The sequence below is a fragment of the Trichechus manatus genome, unplaced genomic scaffold, assembly GCF_000243295.1.
Source record: "Trichechus manatus latirostris isolate Lorelei unplaced genomic scaffold, TriManLat1.0 scaffold00070, whole genome shotgun sequence".
Lineage (NCBI taxonomy): Eukaryota > Metazoa > Chordata > Mammalia > Sirenia > Trichechidae > Trichechus > Trichechus manatus.
In genome coordinates this window covers 7,977,015-7,982,929 of record NW_004444006.1, presented here as the reverse complement: position 1 = coordinate 7,982,929, position 5,915 = coordinate 7,977,015, and the positions used below count along the sequence as shown (strand labels likewise).

The following is a 5,915-nucleotide window of genomic DNA, read 5'->3' as shown; positions in this document are numbered from 1 at the left end:
GGACTTGGGACGTTCTAGCTTCTACAATCACGTGAGCTGTTTCCTTGATATAATCTCTCTGTACATATATATTTATACACTTTACTGGTTTTGCTTCTCTAGAGAACCCAACCTAAGACAGCAACAGACCCAGTAAAATCAGAAAAGTTTTACTACTATTCAATTATGAATAAAAGTAATATTAGCATGTTGATCTTCATACAAATTCCTTTTAAATATAAAAATCAAGATGTCAGTGTATGCTCAGAATCATCAGATCAGCCGAATACAAATAGGACTCCCACTCTCTCAAACTTGGGGATCACACCTCCATTTATTAGAGGAAACGCATTTGCCCAAACAAAACCCGGGCTTACATATGTGGATTTTGCAGGCAAAAGGAGAGCAGGAGGCACTATTAAAAGCCACCTTGAAGACATTATGCTGACTAAAACAAGTCAATCACAAAAAGACAAATATTGCATGACCTTACTTATATAAAAAGACAAGAACAGGCAACAGTATAGAGACCAAAGTTGATTAGTGGTTACCAGTGGTGGAAAGGAGGGGGGGTAGTTATTGCTTATGGAGTACTGAGTTTCAGTTTACAGGGATGGAAAAATTATATTGATTAAGGGTACAGTTGCACAGCCAATTAATATAAATTCTGTCAATAATTTGTACACCTGTAAAAAATTAAACTGGCAGAAGTTGAGTGGTATATTTACAACATGACAAAAAAAATAGTAGCTGCTGAGGCTTTATGTACAACCAAACACCTCATGGGATTTGGTTCCTTGGTTTGGAGATTTAGGGTCATGGTTTCATGGCACATCCCTGTTAATTAGCCTAATAATGTGTTTAGTGCTTCTGTTCTACTGCCTATTTCATTTCGTACTGTCTTGGGTCTTAAAAGCTTGCAAGCTGGCCATCCAAGGCACAACAGAGGAAGAAGAAGAGTCAGGCATAGGAGGAAATGGAACGTGTGGCTTTTTGCCTTCATGAACAACTGCCTCCTTTGCCATGAGACCAGAAGTACTGGATGGTGCCCAGCCACCATTACTGAACATTTAGATCAAAGATCTCATAAAAGAATCCTGATAAAAATGGGGGGGAGGGAGGAATGCAGAACACAATTTCAAATTTTCATAGAATCCAGACTTCCTGGAGCCACAGAGGGTGGATAAACCCCTGAAACTATTGCCCTGAGATAATCTTTAAACCTTAAACCAAAAATATCCCTTGAAGTCTTCTTAAAACCAAACCACAGTTTAGCTTGACTAGTAAAGAATATCTGCCTTGAGCATTATGCTCTTTTAAGACCTATCCATATGGGATCAAATTGACAACAACAACATGAAAGATTAGATAGGAACCTTAAGGGGAATTACATTAATGGGAGAGGAACAACTCCGAAACGGGAGGGCGAGAATGGTTGCACAACTTGAAGAATGGAATCAATGTTACTGAATTGTACATGTAGAAACTGTTGAATTGGTATATGTTTTGCTGTGTACATTGTCAACAACAACAAAAAAGAATAAAATAAATGTGGAGTGGTAGATCACTTTTATATGGCCTTTCTCACCATGGTCTTGTAACTTCCACCAAATGATTGGGTGGGACTATGCAAATAAGGTACTTATGGCCCACCAAGGGGATTGGACAGCTTGCTAGTAATACAAATAAGGTGCATGGCACCCTTACGGGGGGTGGGACCATGCAAATAAGGTGTATGGAACCCTAACGAGGGAATTGGTCAGTTTTGCCATCCTGCTAGGCTTAAAATGAGCCATCCCAGAGGCAGAAAGGGGGGACTTGACTACCACCAAGAGGAAAATGCGGGAGCAGAGCACGTCTTTGGACCTGAAGTCCCTACACTGAGAACCTCCTAGACCCAGGAGACAGATCTGTAACACCAGACATGAGACAAGACAGTGAGAAGCAGTGGCAGAGAAGCGGCAGCAGCAAAACCAGGAGACCGGCGCAAGACGGCGCAGTGAGCTTCCTAGCCCATGGAGTAAGGCAGTTACAGTGGGTGTGCTGACTCCTGTGGAGAGAGAGAGCTGAGCACCTTCAGGCTGAAGCTTGCTGGCAGAGTGGGGTACCCCCAGGCACTTATTGGTGGAGCTAAAGAGCTTTGTAACACTTGCCCAAGCAGGCCAGAGGCCGAGCCTGCGGGCCTGGCTGTGAAGAGGTTGACGTGATGCAAGAACTGTATCCTGGGTTGGTCCTGATCCTGAATTGTAACCTGTTACATCCCTAATAAACCCTATAACTGTGAGTATGGTCTGTGAGTTCTGTGTGGCCATTGCAATGAATTATCGAACCCAGCAGAGAAGTAGAGAGTGCCGTGGGAGGGATGGTTGGTGTTAGAATTGGTAAAAAGGTTGGAAAGAGGAGCTGTGTCTGACCTCTGTCTCATAGGAATCATCCTTGAGTTGTTGATCTTGATTCTCCTTCAACCTTGTAAGGTTAGAGGAGGTCAGACGTCTCTGCCACGCATTTTTACAATAAATTATTTTTAAAAATTAAAAATCACTTAAAATATTTTAGTAGTTAAACAGAAAGTTCCCAGAGACAGCTGCACAACTGACAGCCATGATTATAGCCCCTTTCAACCACGAAGTCCTGTGAGCATCCTAGGCTGCGTCATTCAGAACATCCTGAGACTAGAATACACTTGAGCAATAAGTACTTTCATTTGGTTGCCTGTGGGAAAACACAGTGACTCTACAAGAGCATTGGGCACACAGGCCCATAGACTGTGGTTGATTCCAACAGTCACCACACTACTATAATAGCAGCCCCACTTTCCAAAGTGCTACTGGGCCTTAGTTGAGGAGGGCCACACTCACCCTCTTCAAGTTAACATACTGCTCATAAAGAATCCCTGCCAGATTCTCCAGGAATAGAGTTGCCAGATTTAGCAAATAAAAATACAAGATATCCTGTTAAATTTGAATTTCAAATAAACAGCAAATAATAGTATAAGTATGTCCCAAGTATTGCATGGGACACATTAATACTAAAACATTATTTGTTATTTATTTGAAATTCAAATTTATTGGGGCATTTTGTATTTTATCTGGCAACCCTATCCAGTGAAGTTAGATGAAGAAGGTAAAAAAAATATGAGGCAGGAAGAGAAGCAGGCCCACTGGGATATGGAATCTGACTTCTTACTGCCCCAAGGGCAAACTGAGTGACTCCAACAAAATCTGAAGCCCTATATAGCCACTAAGAGAACAGGCCCTTGGTCTGGAGATACGGATCCAACATACCTTAACTCCCTTGGAGCAACTGAACTGGTTCATTCTTGTTCGAACCCCTGCTGATAATTTGCATTTCTAACAAGTTCCCAGGTGATGTTAATGCTGCTGGTTAGGGACTAATTCTGAGACCCACTAGTAGAGCAGTGTTCTCAAGAATTATCGTAAGAATCACCTAGGGATCTTGTTAAAATGTAGATTCTAATTCAGTATATATGGGGTAGAAATGCAAATTCTCAGCAGGGGTTCAAACAAGAACAAACAGGTTCAAAGCCCTGACTGAAAAAAAAAAAAAACCTCAAAAGACACACAGCTGAACAAACACACACACAGGAAGATGTATGAGGAGGGAGGGACAGGAAGAGAGCAAGGCAGCCCTTACAGTGACTCAGGGAATGAAGGCAAAAGAAAAATCTCAGAGGGAAAAACAGAATTCCCTGAAAATGAATAGCAGGAAATTTTGTTTCTTTGTCCATTTGGTTTTATTTTGGGAGTTAACCTTGAGTGGTCTCTCCCTGAAGCAGAAAGTGACAGAGAGAAAAAAGGGCCACACAGACATCTCAGTGGGACACAGCTTTTCGAGGGGTGGGGAGCGGGGCTGATAATCCCAAATCACCAGGCCCATAGTGCTGAGAATCTGATAGTAGATCTGATCATCAGATCCCACATCCAATGCACCATCCTGATTAAGTGCCAAATCCCATCTCCTAAAGTAGGGGAACCAACAAGATTTCAAGGAAACAAGTCCATGAGGTGGTAAACATTTGTCTCAAAGGCATGAAGAGGGAAACATCAAAAAGAACAGGATGACATTATGCTTTTTGTTTTTTCACGGCCTCCTCCTTGGAAATTCCTAGTTTCCATTTAACGCAGCATCTCTCAAACTGTGTTACCAGAGCTCTTAATAGGTGTTGCATGGGACCACACACACACAAAAAAAAGTCAGTAGTGAAATAAGTTTGGGAAACGTTGCATACATATTAAAAGCTGTAAAATCCTGCAGTAAAGTAACCTGTTGAATTTTATTTAAATCACTGGTTCCCAAGCTTATTTGACCACAGACCCTTTTAAGGAACATCTATTACCATCCTAAGGAGCTCTGGTGGCGCAGTAGTTAAGCACTCGGCTGCTAACCGAAAGGTCAGTGGTTGGAACCCACCAGCCACCCCATGGGAAAAAGATGTGGTAATCTTCTTCTGTAAAGATTACAGCCTTGGAAACCCTATGGGGCAGTTCTACTCTGTCCTACAGGGTCGTTATGAGTCAGAATTGACTTGACAGCAATGGGTTTTGGTCTTGTTTTGCTTTTTATTACCATCCTACAGAACTCTGGAAAATGCTGCTTAACGATTTTTGCAAAAATGTCTCAAGAATGGGAGGAACATGTTAACATTGGGAACACTCAGGAATCACACATAAAATGGTTTTCAAAAATTAGTATATCAGAAAGTTTAAGGCACAATTTGAAAATGGGGGAAACTTGTCCTTCTGTGAGGCAGTTGCTCAATAGTAAATACAACAAGAAAGGCTGAAATTAGACTTAAAGGCAGACAAGCAAAAGCCTACAAAGAATGGTACTAGGCTGCTCTGCTTAGTCATGGCCTGACCAGGAGAGAAAAGAACAGCACTCAGTACAGTCTCCTCTTACTGCTTTGAGAGGGACACACACACACACAAACTTCCTTTAAAAGATTCAGACCAAACTTCAAAGCAGCCGTGTACCAACTAGCTTGTCTTCATTCCTTCAAAAGCAAAATAACTTGAGTCTAACACTTCTAGGGGAGAGAAATGGCTCATACTGGCATCGTAAAAAGCTGTCAGAGGAATCACCTCTTACTCTTCCTAGATGCAGTCCCCAAGTAGCACCCCAGCAGCTATAAGAGGACCCACTTCTTTGTGGCCAGGTAAAGCACAACCCAGGTAGCTTCTGAAAATACCTCCTGAACCCCATCCTGCATCAGGGCTGAACACTCCAGATACTTCACAGCCCCCACCAGCTTAGCCAGGGAAGTGCCTTGCTGAGGAATTGTGGGCACTAGGCTCTGCTCTTTCAGCTTCTTCACTGTCTCAAGGTCACTCCACAGGTCCCTTTTGGCATGTACAAGCAGAACAGGTACATTAGGACAATGATGGGAGGCCTCCAGGTGCCATTTATGCCTCACATTGGCATAAGATGATGGGTTGCCAGTCGAAAAACAAATGAGAAGGATATTGCTCTTCGAGGTAGGAAAGCATTTGAAATTGGTCGTATTCCTCCTGTCCAGTTGTGTGACCCATAAGTTCAGGGTGACTATCTGGCCATCCACAGATGTCTGGGCACTATAGTTGTCAAAGACAGTGGGGATATACTCCTCAGGAAAGGCATCTGTTGTGTAAAAATTTGATGAGGAGGCAGGTCTTACCTCTAGCCCCATTTCCTACAACCACACATTTGATCTTCTGCATTCTTCCCTTGGAATCCTATGTACAAGAAAGAAAGAAAGAATATTACAAGATACTTGATTAATGTAGGAAGACTGTGCTTTATAAGGAGCCCTGGTGGTGCAGTGGTTAAGAGCTAGGCTGCTAACCAAAACGTCAGCAGTTCAAATCCACAAGCTGCTCCTTGGAAACCCTATAGGGCAGTTCTACTCTGTCCTATAGGGTCGCTATGAGTTGGAATCA

The 5,915-nt window shown here is 42.6% G+C and overlaps 1 pseudogene; it reads right to left on the bottom strand.

The window, feature by feature from the left end:
* Window positions 1–5,057: 5,057 nt before the first annotated feature.
* LOC101353826 (rho-related GTP-binding protein RhoG-like) lies at window positions 5,058–5,696 on the bottom strand (annotated as a pseudogene).
* Between the last annotated feature and the right edge of the window lie 219 nt (window positions 5,697–5,915).